The sequence below is a fragment of the Lichenostomus cassidix genome, chromosome 5 (assembly GCF_008360975.1).
Source record: "Lichenostomus cassidix isolate B80296 chromosome 5, HeHo_3.0, whole genome shotgun sequence".
NCBI lineage: Eukaryota > Metazoa > Chordata > Aves > Passeriformes > Meliphagidae > Lichenostomus > Lichenostomus cassidix.
The window spans coordinates 63504234-63513757 of NC_139486.1; positions in this window are offsets into that span (position 1 = coordinate 63504234).

The window sequence follows — 9524 nt, forward strand, 5'->3', positions numbered from 1 at the left end:
AAGCCTTCCCAGAACCCCCCCATCCCGGTGGCGCTCCGGGTTTTTCCGGGGTGGTTGGTGGCTCTGTGCGGACAGAGGTCCCCGCTGGCCTTCCCATGGGAAGTGAGGCGGGATGCGGTCCCAGGGGGTTGAGGGAACAAGGAGAGCCTCCTTCCATCCCGGAATTCCCGTCGCCCCGTGTTTGCCGGGATGCTGGGATGCTCCTCGGCGCCTCGGCCCGGCCCGTGCCCCTGGGCTCTCCGGGGTATCCCGGGCCTCTCCCGGTAGTTCTCCCCGGGAGCCACGAGGAGGAGCTTTCAGACCGCACCGCCGCATCCCGGGGCTCCCGGCGCATCCCGCTCCATCCCGCTCCATCCCGCTCCATCCCAGTGCTCCCTCTGTTCCCAGACATCCCAGTGCTCCCGGAGCATCCATGTACCCCCAGGGATCCTGATGCTTCCAGCATCCCGATCATCCCAGTGCTTCCTCTGTTCTCAGGGTTCCCGGCATTCCTGGAGCATCCCTGCACCTTGAAGGTACCCAGTTCCAGTGCATCCCAATGCTCCCAGTGCATTCCAGTGTTCCTTCTGTTCCTAAGACTCCCAGAGCTCCTGGAGCATCATCCTTCTCATGGATCCTCAAGCTCCCCGTGCATCCCAGTGCTCCCAGTAAATCCCTCTGTTCCCGGGGTTTTCAGTGTTCCTGGTGCATCCCAATGCTCCTGGTGCATTCCGGTGCTGCCCCTATTCCCAGTGCTCCCAGTGCATCCTGGTGCTCTTCTCAGGGATCCTGATGTTTCCAGTGCATCCTGATACTCCTGTTTCTCCCAGTGCATCCTGGAATTCCTCATGCTCCCATCCCAGTGCTCCTGGTGCCCTTGATTCCCCTTGGCCCTTCACACCCATTCCCAAGGCTGCATTCCAGGGATTTCATTCCCCAGCCCCACTCTCCCACCTCAGGACCCACATCTCATCCCTGTGGAAAACCACCCAGGAAGGGCTGGATTCAGGAGGGGATTTTACCAGAGTCCTCTGGAAGCTGCTCCAGCTCCTGCCTCGTGCCACAGCCATAGAGCTCCCACCTGGATGGCTCCTGTGTGCCGGGATAGTGCCATTCTTTCCCACTCCTTCTCATCCCGTCTCATCCTTTCCCATCCTTTCCCTTCCCATCCCATCCCACATCCCATCCCATCGGTGCTGAGAGTGTTGGCATGAGGAACGTGGGAATATCTCCAAGATGGGCGCCCACATTCCCACTCCCGTCCAGCCCCACCCATCACAGCCCTCCATGGGATTTGCACTTCCATCTCCTCCAGCATGGATCCGCATCCCATTCCCGCCGGCAGCCGGGGGTGTCGGATCCTCCCTGGCACCGCCGGTGAAGCCGTTCTAAATCCGGCACCTGGGATTGGGGTGGGAGGATTTGCGTCAGCCGGTGACACTCGGCTGAGGAGGGGGATCCCGGCGGGATGAGTCACGCGGGGAGGAGTTCCCCGGAGCGGGACGGGGCCCAGGAGGGGCGGGACACTCTGGATGAGGATGGCAAGAAGGGGGAGAGGAGCCTTTCCTGGAGGAAAGCCAGGCTGGGATTGTGGGATGTGCCACCCTCCTGCCTCCTGCCCCCCTCCTACACCCCCCTAGGATGGGGAGACTCTCTGGAGCCCAGCAGGGCTGAGCTTGGCATCAGTGCTCCCCTCCGCACATCCCAGTGGGAATAACCTGCCCTTGGTGTGTTCCTGCTGGACACAAGGGAGCAGTAGCTCATCCACACTTGGAACCCCAAAACATCAGCAATGGATGGGGAAGCCCTGCTTGGGCCTCCTCAGAGGGGCACTCAGACATCCTATCCCATTGCATTGCATTGCATTGCATTGCATTCCATTCCATTGCATTCCATTCCATTCCATGCCGTTCCATTCCATTCCATCCCATTCTTTTCTCATCCTATCCCATGCCATTCTTTCCTACTGCTCCTCATGCCTTCTCATTCCATCTCATCCCATCCTATACCATCCCATCCCATCCCATCCCACTCCTTCCCACTCATTCTCATCCCTCCCCATCCCATCTCACCCATTTCCACCTGCTCCTAGCCTATTGCACCTTATTCCTGCCCCACACTCCATCCCTTATCCCATCCCATCCCTCTCCCACTCCCCTAGGAAAGATTCCCTCCAAGTGGCCGCTAACAAGAGCAAGACCCAGTGGAGCCCAGTTAAGTGGTTGCACTCTCCCAGCTCATCCCATCCAAGCCCAGAGTGCCTCCATGCATAGAAAATTTCCTGGGGGAAAACAGGGAATAACAAATTCTCCCACTGGTCTAATCCACTGCCAATCCAATTCCTGTCTCCACTTCCCAATAAAGCCCCTATCAGCCATCACGGACACACCCCAGCCACAGGGATGGCTCTGGACCCTCTGGGATATCAAGATCTCCCTCTCCTTCCCAGGTCTTGGAGAGGAACCAGGAAGAGCCACAAGCACTGCTGGAGCGCTGCAAGTCCTCATCCAGGCAATGAAATGGCCCATTCCCAAAATACCCTCAAGGATCACACATCCAGGGAAGGCAGCAGGTGCTCGGCAATGCTGGCAGGATCCTGCTGCCTTCCAGATCCGTTTTGGGAATGCAGACAGCCTCCTGCACCATGGAATGGCTCCATATCCATGTGGGAATAAGGGGTGGGGGCAGGAGAGCGGGTTCATCATCCCGGTGCTCCCTGCTGCGGTGGGAATTGCTTTCTCGCGCTGCGCTGGAGCATCGGGAAGCCCATCTGGCACTCTCCGTGCCGGGGAGCTGGGAATTTGTGGAGCATGCCGGAGGTGGCCAGTGCCGGACATCTGCTCCCGGCCTCAGGGAGCACGGGAGCGGGAGGGAACCAGCAGGGGTGCGTGACTCCGGAGCCGCGGGCTGCTGGAAGCATGCAGGGAGCTGATAGTCCCAGCATCTGTCAGCAGCTGGCACGGAGCCGGAGCCAGAGCTGGAGTCAGAGCTCTCCCTATCCAACACACAGCATTCCTGGGATGGCTGCTGCGTTTGGATGAAGGCTGAGCGCTGGGAAGTGGGTATGGAGCAGAACCAGCCTGTCCCGGGGAGCCTTTTCCAGTGTCCCCTTTCCCACTGCAGGATGCAAATTCTTCTATTCCACAAAATCAGGTGCCAGAGGCTCCAGTGATGGTGTTGGGGAGGAATCAGGTGGAATTGGGATTATTTTGTCCTGTCTCCCCGACAGAGTGGATGAGATGAAGTTTCCATTCCCTCGTAAGGTTGTGGAAAGAGCATTTCCATCTCCAAGGATGCCTCAGTCCCACTGACTCCTTGTAGTGCAGGATGTTGGATTATGCCAATTTAGATGGGATATCTAAATTATGCCAATTTAGATGGGAAGAAATCCTTCCCTGTGAGGGTGAGGGGGCCCTGGCACAGGGTGCCCAGAGAAGCTGTGGCTGCCCCTAGATCCCTGGAAGCATTTGGACAGGGCTTGAAGCACCCTAGGATAGTGGAAAGTGACATTGCCCATGCCAGGGGGTGGAATGGGATGAACTTTAAGGCCCATTCCAACCCAAACCATTCCAGGATTCCATGATCTTCAGCTGTGGTGCTTGCACTGAGAAACTGGCCCTTTCCCAAGCAGCTGAAGATCTTGGAATCCCAGAACGCCTGGGGTTGGAAGCGACCTTAAGGCTCATTTCCATCCCTGATTACATGAAAGCTGTTAGAGGGCTTTGGCACAAGCTGCTCCCAACAATCCTTGGCTATTAATTCTCTTCTCCCAACCACTAGTGCCTCCACAAGCAGCTGTTTATCTCCAGGCCGGGATGTCAGGTGAATTCCCACCTTGGTTCTTCCCGTAGCTGGCATGGGATCAGCCTTCCTTCTCCCCATTCCTCCTGCCCCTCAGATCCTGCCTTTCTGAATCCATCACAGGCAGGTGCTGGAGGCTTTTCCAGCCGGATCTGCTCCAGCACTCGCGGGGCTGTCCTGGACTTTGCTCCGGCGCCTGTGGCAGGACGGAGATGTTTGGATAACAAGCGGATGTGGCAGCATTGGCCATGGATCATCACCCCTGTGCCATCGCCTTCCCGTGCTCCTCCACCGCTGGCTTGGCACGAATTCCCGACATTCATGGCTTTCCCTGAGGCCTTTGTGCAGTCAGACAGTTTTTTGAGATATTCCAGCAGCGCTCACCCTGTCCCCCCGCCCAGTCCGAGCTGATGGGGTTCTGTGGAATTTCCTCCCAGGTGCCAGGTTTCGGTACCCACTGGATGAGACTTGGGCCCAGCTGTATCTTGGCATTACCCTGTGACTGTGGTCTTTCCAGATGGAATCTTTTCCAGAGCTTTTTCTTCTCCAGGCTACTTCTGCCCACCCTGCTGCTGACTTCAGAGGGAAAATCCAGGCCTCTCCCAAGGCTTTGGAAGGAGGGTTCACCCCAAAGCATGTCTGGAGAGGCAATGAATCTGAGGGGGCTGCACAAAGATTCCCAGATATGGGAGAAATCCATGGAGCTGCTGGTCAGGAATTTTTCTCTCCAGCCCTTTCCTGTCTGTTTTTCAGGCAGATCCTTCATTTTCTATCTCCACCCAATTTTTCCTGATCCCACTGACCTCATCTCTGCCCTCATAGCCGTGGGGAGCAAAATTGCTCACCATCCGTCCATCCATCCATCCGACACAGGAACACTTTATCCCTAATTGTACAGTGACTTGGCCTTTCCAACCTCCAAATAAAACCCCGGAGAGGCACTTTGGGAACTCCTGAGGAGCCGGAGAGCTTGGCTAATAGAGGTCACTGCTTGTTACGGAGCCGTGCTCTGCAAATTATCCGACATCAGGATGCGGAGAGCAGTGGTTTCAGATGCGCTGAGAGCTCCTGGCTCCATATTGGCAGCGCTGGAGCACTTTGGAATGGGCAGGGAAAGGGCAGTGGCTGCACTGTTCCCTCCCTGGCCAGAGTGTCCAAGGGCAGCTTCTTCCAGCTCTGCCTTTCCCAGGCATCGACCGCTGGCACTCATGAAAAAAAGATGATCCAAGGCCAGCCCTGAAGGGCTGGGAAAGCAGCGGGAGGGAGGATGGGATTCAACAGGATTTGGAGGGGGGGGGGAACCGCATCCAGGCTGTGTCCCCTGGCAGCACCTGGGATGCACAGTGGGATCATCCAGACACCCTATGTCACCATTCCCAGCCTCCCCTGGGACAGCTTTCCAGGTGTTGGGAGCACAGATCACTCCCAAACCCCTTCCCGGCTGGTTCCAGCCTTCCCAGTCAGGATCCAAAGGCATAGCGGGGACTCTGGGAGTCGAGCGCTGCTGAGTCAGGGCAGCGGGGCCGGAGCGACTCCATCGATCGAAACCTGATCCCAAATTGGCTGCGGAGAAGGACCCCGGCACGACCCGGCTTTGAGCTGCCAGGAAGGACAAACCCTCCTGTCTCCGCAAGATTTTGGGAGGCAGGATCCATGCACCCCTGGCCTAAACCCACTGCAGAGACTCCTAGTTCCATAGTGTTCTCCTGTATCCCGCGGCTGCCGCGGGCTCAGAGCCAGCAGGAAGGATCCGAGCCTCGGATCCCGTCTCACCTGCCGAGCAGCTGCTCCCAGGGGCAAAGTCCACGCCGCGACCTTCAGCCTCCACCTGCCGCCTTTCCCGGCTTTCCTTGGAGCTTTCCGGGCACCCTGGTGATGCCAGAGGGCCCGGAGCTTTCCCTCCTGTTCCAACAGCCAGGCCATCCCTGTGGAGCCAGGCACCATCCTGCTGCCTTCGGGATTGCAGAGAGCTCAGCCAGAGGGATTTATAGCCAAAATTACCCCCAAAAGACAAGGAGCATTGGGAAACTGAGGTATATAAACACCTCAGACTGGACCATGTGGCACCATGGAGCAGGGATGAGGCGGCAGGAGGACAGGGGATAGGTGACATTCTCCATGGCCACCGACCTTGACTTGTGTCTGTCCAGCCATGCCACCATCCCCAGCATTCCACATGAATGATAATCCATGTTCCTGGTTCAAATGCTTTCGTTGTTTTAATACTTTCCTGCCTGGGAGAGGAGCAGCAATGAATTTTTTTGATGGAGAGCACAGCTCCAGTGCTGCATGGGTGATATCCCAGCTCGGTGCCAGGGCATCCCAAGCTCACCACCCAGATCCCTGGTGGCTTCAGGCTCTAATTGGAAGACCCTAAAATTCCTAACATGCCTTTTTTGGGAGCCACCACACCCTGACCCCACCTTGGCCCCACGCTGGCGTGTCCCGGGCATGGAAAACTCCAGCAGCTCCAAAGGGCTGGAGCCACGCAGAGCAAACAGGGAGGATGTGCCGAGGACAAACAGCGCCGACCACGATGGGAATGTCCCTTGGAGCCGCTGGCAAATGTGGCGCCGAGCAGCGGTGCCACAGGACGGATGCTCCCTCCCTAATTAAAATATCCAGAGGATACTCAGTCTCCACTGGGATAATTATTCCCGTCCAGTGAGGGAGGCCTGGCTGGGGTTCTGCTGCATTCCCCGCTTTCCCACTGCCCTCAGGGATGGGCTTCCAGCCTTCCTTGCGGATCCACCGCCCGCGGATCCGCTGCGCTGCTCATCCACGAGCCAGCGAGCTTGTCCGTCATTTATCCACTCTTGGAATAACACGCGGGAAGATGAGCATCCCTCCCGGAGCCAATCTCCGGCTCTCGCCTTCCCGTGCTTCCCCGGGGCCTCTCCCGGGATGCGCACCGGGACCCGCCCGGGCGAGCTCGCCGGATCCCACCCCGCCGCCGGACCGGTTCTGCCCCGCGCTGTGTTTGCGCAGAGAAGGCAAACACAGCCCCGCTTCCGCACCGCCAGGAGCGGCGGAGCGGGGATAGGGAGGGATGGGAACAATGGGAGCAGCAGCCGGGTGCCGCTGCCGGCTCATTAACATCTTTATTAGCTGTGACAAGCGCCGGGTCATCGCCCGCTCATGTCCGACTTGAGCAATAGCTCGCTTCCTAACCCCCTGTAATTGCTCCCGTCAGGCTCCGAAAATTTCCACGTTTTCCATGGAATTACCCCCGGCTTGGCCTCGGCCCGGAGATTAATTTGGATAAACAGCTCCAGCGAGCGGTAATAAATACAAAGAAAAAGATTCTCCCCGTTGGGTGGGGAGGGAGAACAGGAAATATCCATTTTCTCCCCAAAATAAGAGGGGAAATGAGGAGAAATGAGCGGAATGACTCTTTCTGGAGCAGCCAAGCAGCAGAATGTGCCTCTTCCAGGGAGTCCTGAGCGGGTATTTGGGAGACACCCCAGAGACACGGCAGCATCATCCTGCCCAGTGGACAGCACAGGAGGGACAAGCTGGTCTGGGACTTGGGGTGCCCAGGGATTTAGGATCGCAGGGGCTTCAGGCATCCAGCGCTTTAAGATGGTAGGGATTCAGATATCCAGGGATTTGGGAGTGCAGGGGTCCAGTTGCCCAAGGATTTGGAGCAAGCACCAAGAGGTTGGAATGGCAGCGCGTTGGGCATCCAGGGTTTGGGGGCACCCAGGAATTCGGGACGGCAGCGACTCAAGTCGCCCAGTGGCTCAGGGCACCAGGGATTCACGGGGCCCTATTTTGGGCCAGCTTTCTCCTTCCACACTGGCCCGAGAGGCAGGAAAATCTCCGGGCAGGTGCCGGGGAGCGGCGGGCGTCGGAGGCTCACGCGTGGCCCTAGCCGAGGCGCCGGGCCTGTGACTCAGCAGCGTTTTCCACCCACTTGGCCCCGCTGGAAGTGACGGCAGGAGCGGCTGAGTGGGAGCGGGAGGTTACGGAGCTGCCGGGCTGTCTGTGCGTGCGGGGATGGGGATTTCAGAGCTCGCTGGAGTGTGTGGGAAGCGAGCGGAGAGGAGCGGAGTGAAAGCCAGGGCCGCTGCCCTGAGAAGATTCCCACAAAAGGGGCAGAAACCGTTCCGAAATTAAAATAAAGCTCCGTGGTCACGGGAGGAGGCTCCGCCAGCCCCGGAGCACAGAGGGGCACAGGGGTGCCCTTTTCCCAGCCCATCCCGAGTGCCAGGAAGGCTGGCAGTAGGCTGGCACCACTCCTCCCTGGAAGCGGTTTGTCAGGGTGTACGTGCTGGAGTTTGCCTGGCACGCGGCTCCCAGCCGGCTTTCCAAAGTGGGATGTGGCTGGCCCAGCGTCGAGGGGCTGGGACAAGTCCCCATCCCCAGGGGAGGGCCACGGGATGGAGCCCCTGCTGTGAGTCAGGCACACGAGACCAGATCCCTCGTCCCGTTTTCCCCGGCCAGGGAATCACACGGGACTGGGGAGTCGCCGTTGCCCCGGGTTCAGCCCCATCCCTCAATCCAGTGCCTGCCAGTTCAGGATTTTTATAAGGAGATATTTCCTGCTTCATTCCCTGCTCCAAGCCCAGCCTAGGAGCAAGGGAAGTCCCCTTTTAGTCCCCCGAAGAGCTTCCAAACCGTGGTGGCAGAGGGTTCCTGCCTTTTCCCAGCCCAGTACGGCTCCAGAGAGATTCCAACTGATACCCAACGGTTTGGGTAGGAAGGAACCTTTAAAGGTCATGTGGTCCAAGTTCCATTCCACAAGGCCAGGTTGGGCTCTGCCTCTGGAGGTTCCCAGTAGTCCTGGGCCAGACAGGATTGTCCCAGCCCCATTGCCCCATTCTGGGATGGGTCTCTGACCCCATCACGGCATCCTGGGATGGATGTCTGGTCCTCTCACCCCCGCAAAAAGTGGGAGCAGTCGCAGTTCCCAATTCCAGGGGCAAAACCCCCGGGCTCCATCACTTTTCCCGCTTCTGTCTCCTCCATCCCGCATCAATGCGGTCTCCTCCTTGGTCGCGCTCCCTCGCACCCCGGGAACCCGCAGGCCAGCACCCTGGGAGCACGACTGGAGCGGCAGGAATTCGCCAGGAATTGCTTTCGAGTGCTGAGGAGAGGACGGGAGGGAGCTCCGGGGAATCCGCTCCGTGTTTTCCGGCGCCCGGAGCGCCCGCCGCGCCCGCAGTGCCTCGGCAGCTCCCGCCGAGCCCCGGCTCCGCCAGAACCCGGCCTGGATCACGCCGGAGCGCGGCACACGGAGCCTGCGGGGACTGAGAGGGGCCCCACGCGTGTGCGCGGGGACCCAGGGCGGGCTCGGCCATCCCAGGGAGCGCCAGCTCCGGCACACGCGTGAGCGACCCTCCGTGCCACCCCTGTGCCGGGCCGCCTGTCCCCGCGAGGTGCCACGCGTGTTCCCTTCCCCACGCGGATGCGGAGTGTGGATCGTGGGGGAGACCGCGGTCCCGCGCCCGCGTTATCGGCACCCCCGCGTGCGGGCCCGCGGGGGGGTCACCGCGGGTCGTGTCACCACCCCACATGTGTCCCACTCCCTCCGTGCGCATCCCCGACCCCCTCCTCCCCTTCCCGCTCCGCTCCCTCCTCCCTTCCCGGCGGCTGCAGTTTCCAATCCCGCCAGCAGCGAGCAGCAAGTGGATGCAGGATCGCGCCGCACACGCACCCGCACACACCCGCACACGCACCCGCACACGCGCGCACCCCGCAGCAGCGGGCGGCCAGCACGGGCTCCGCGGGGCTCCCGGCCC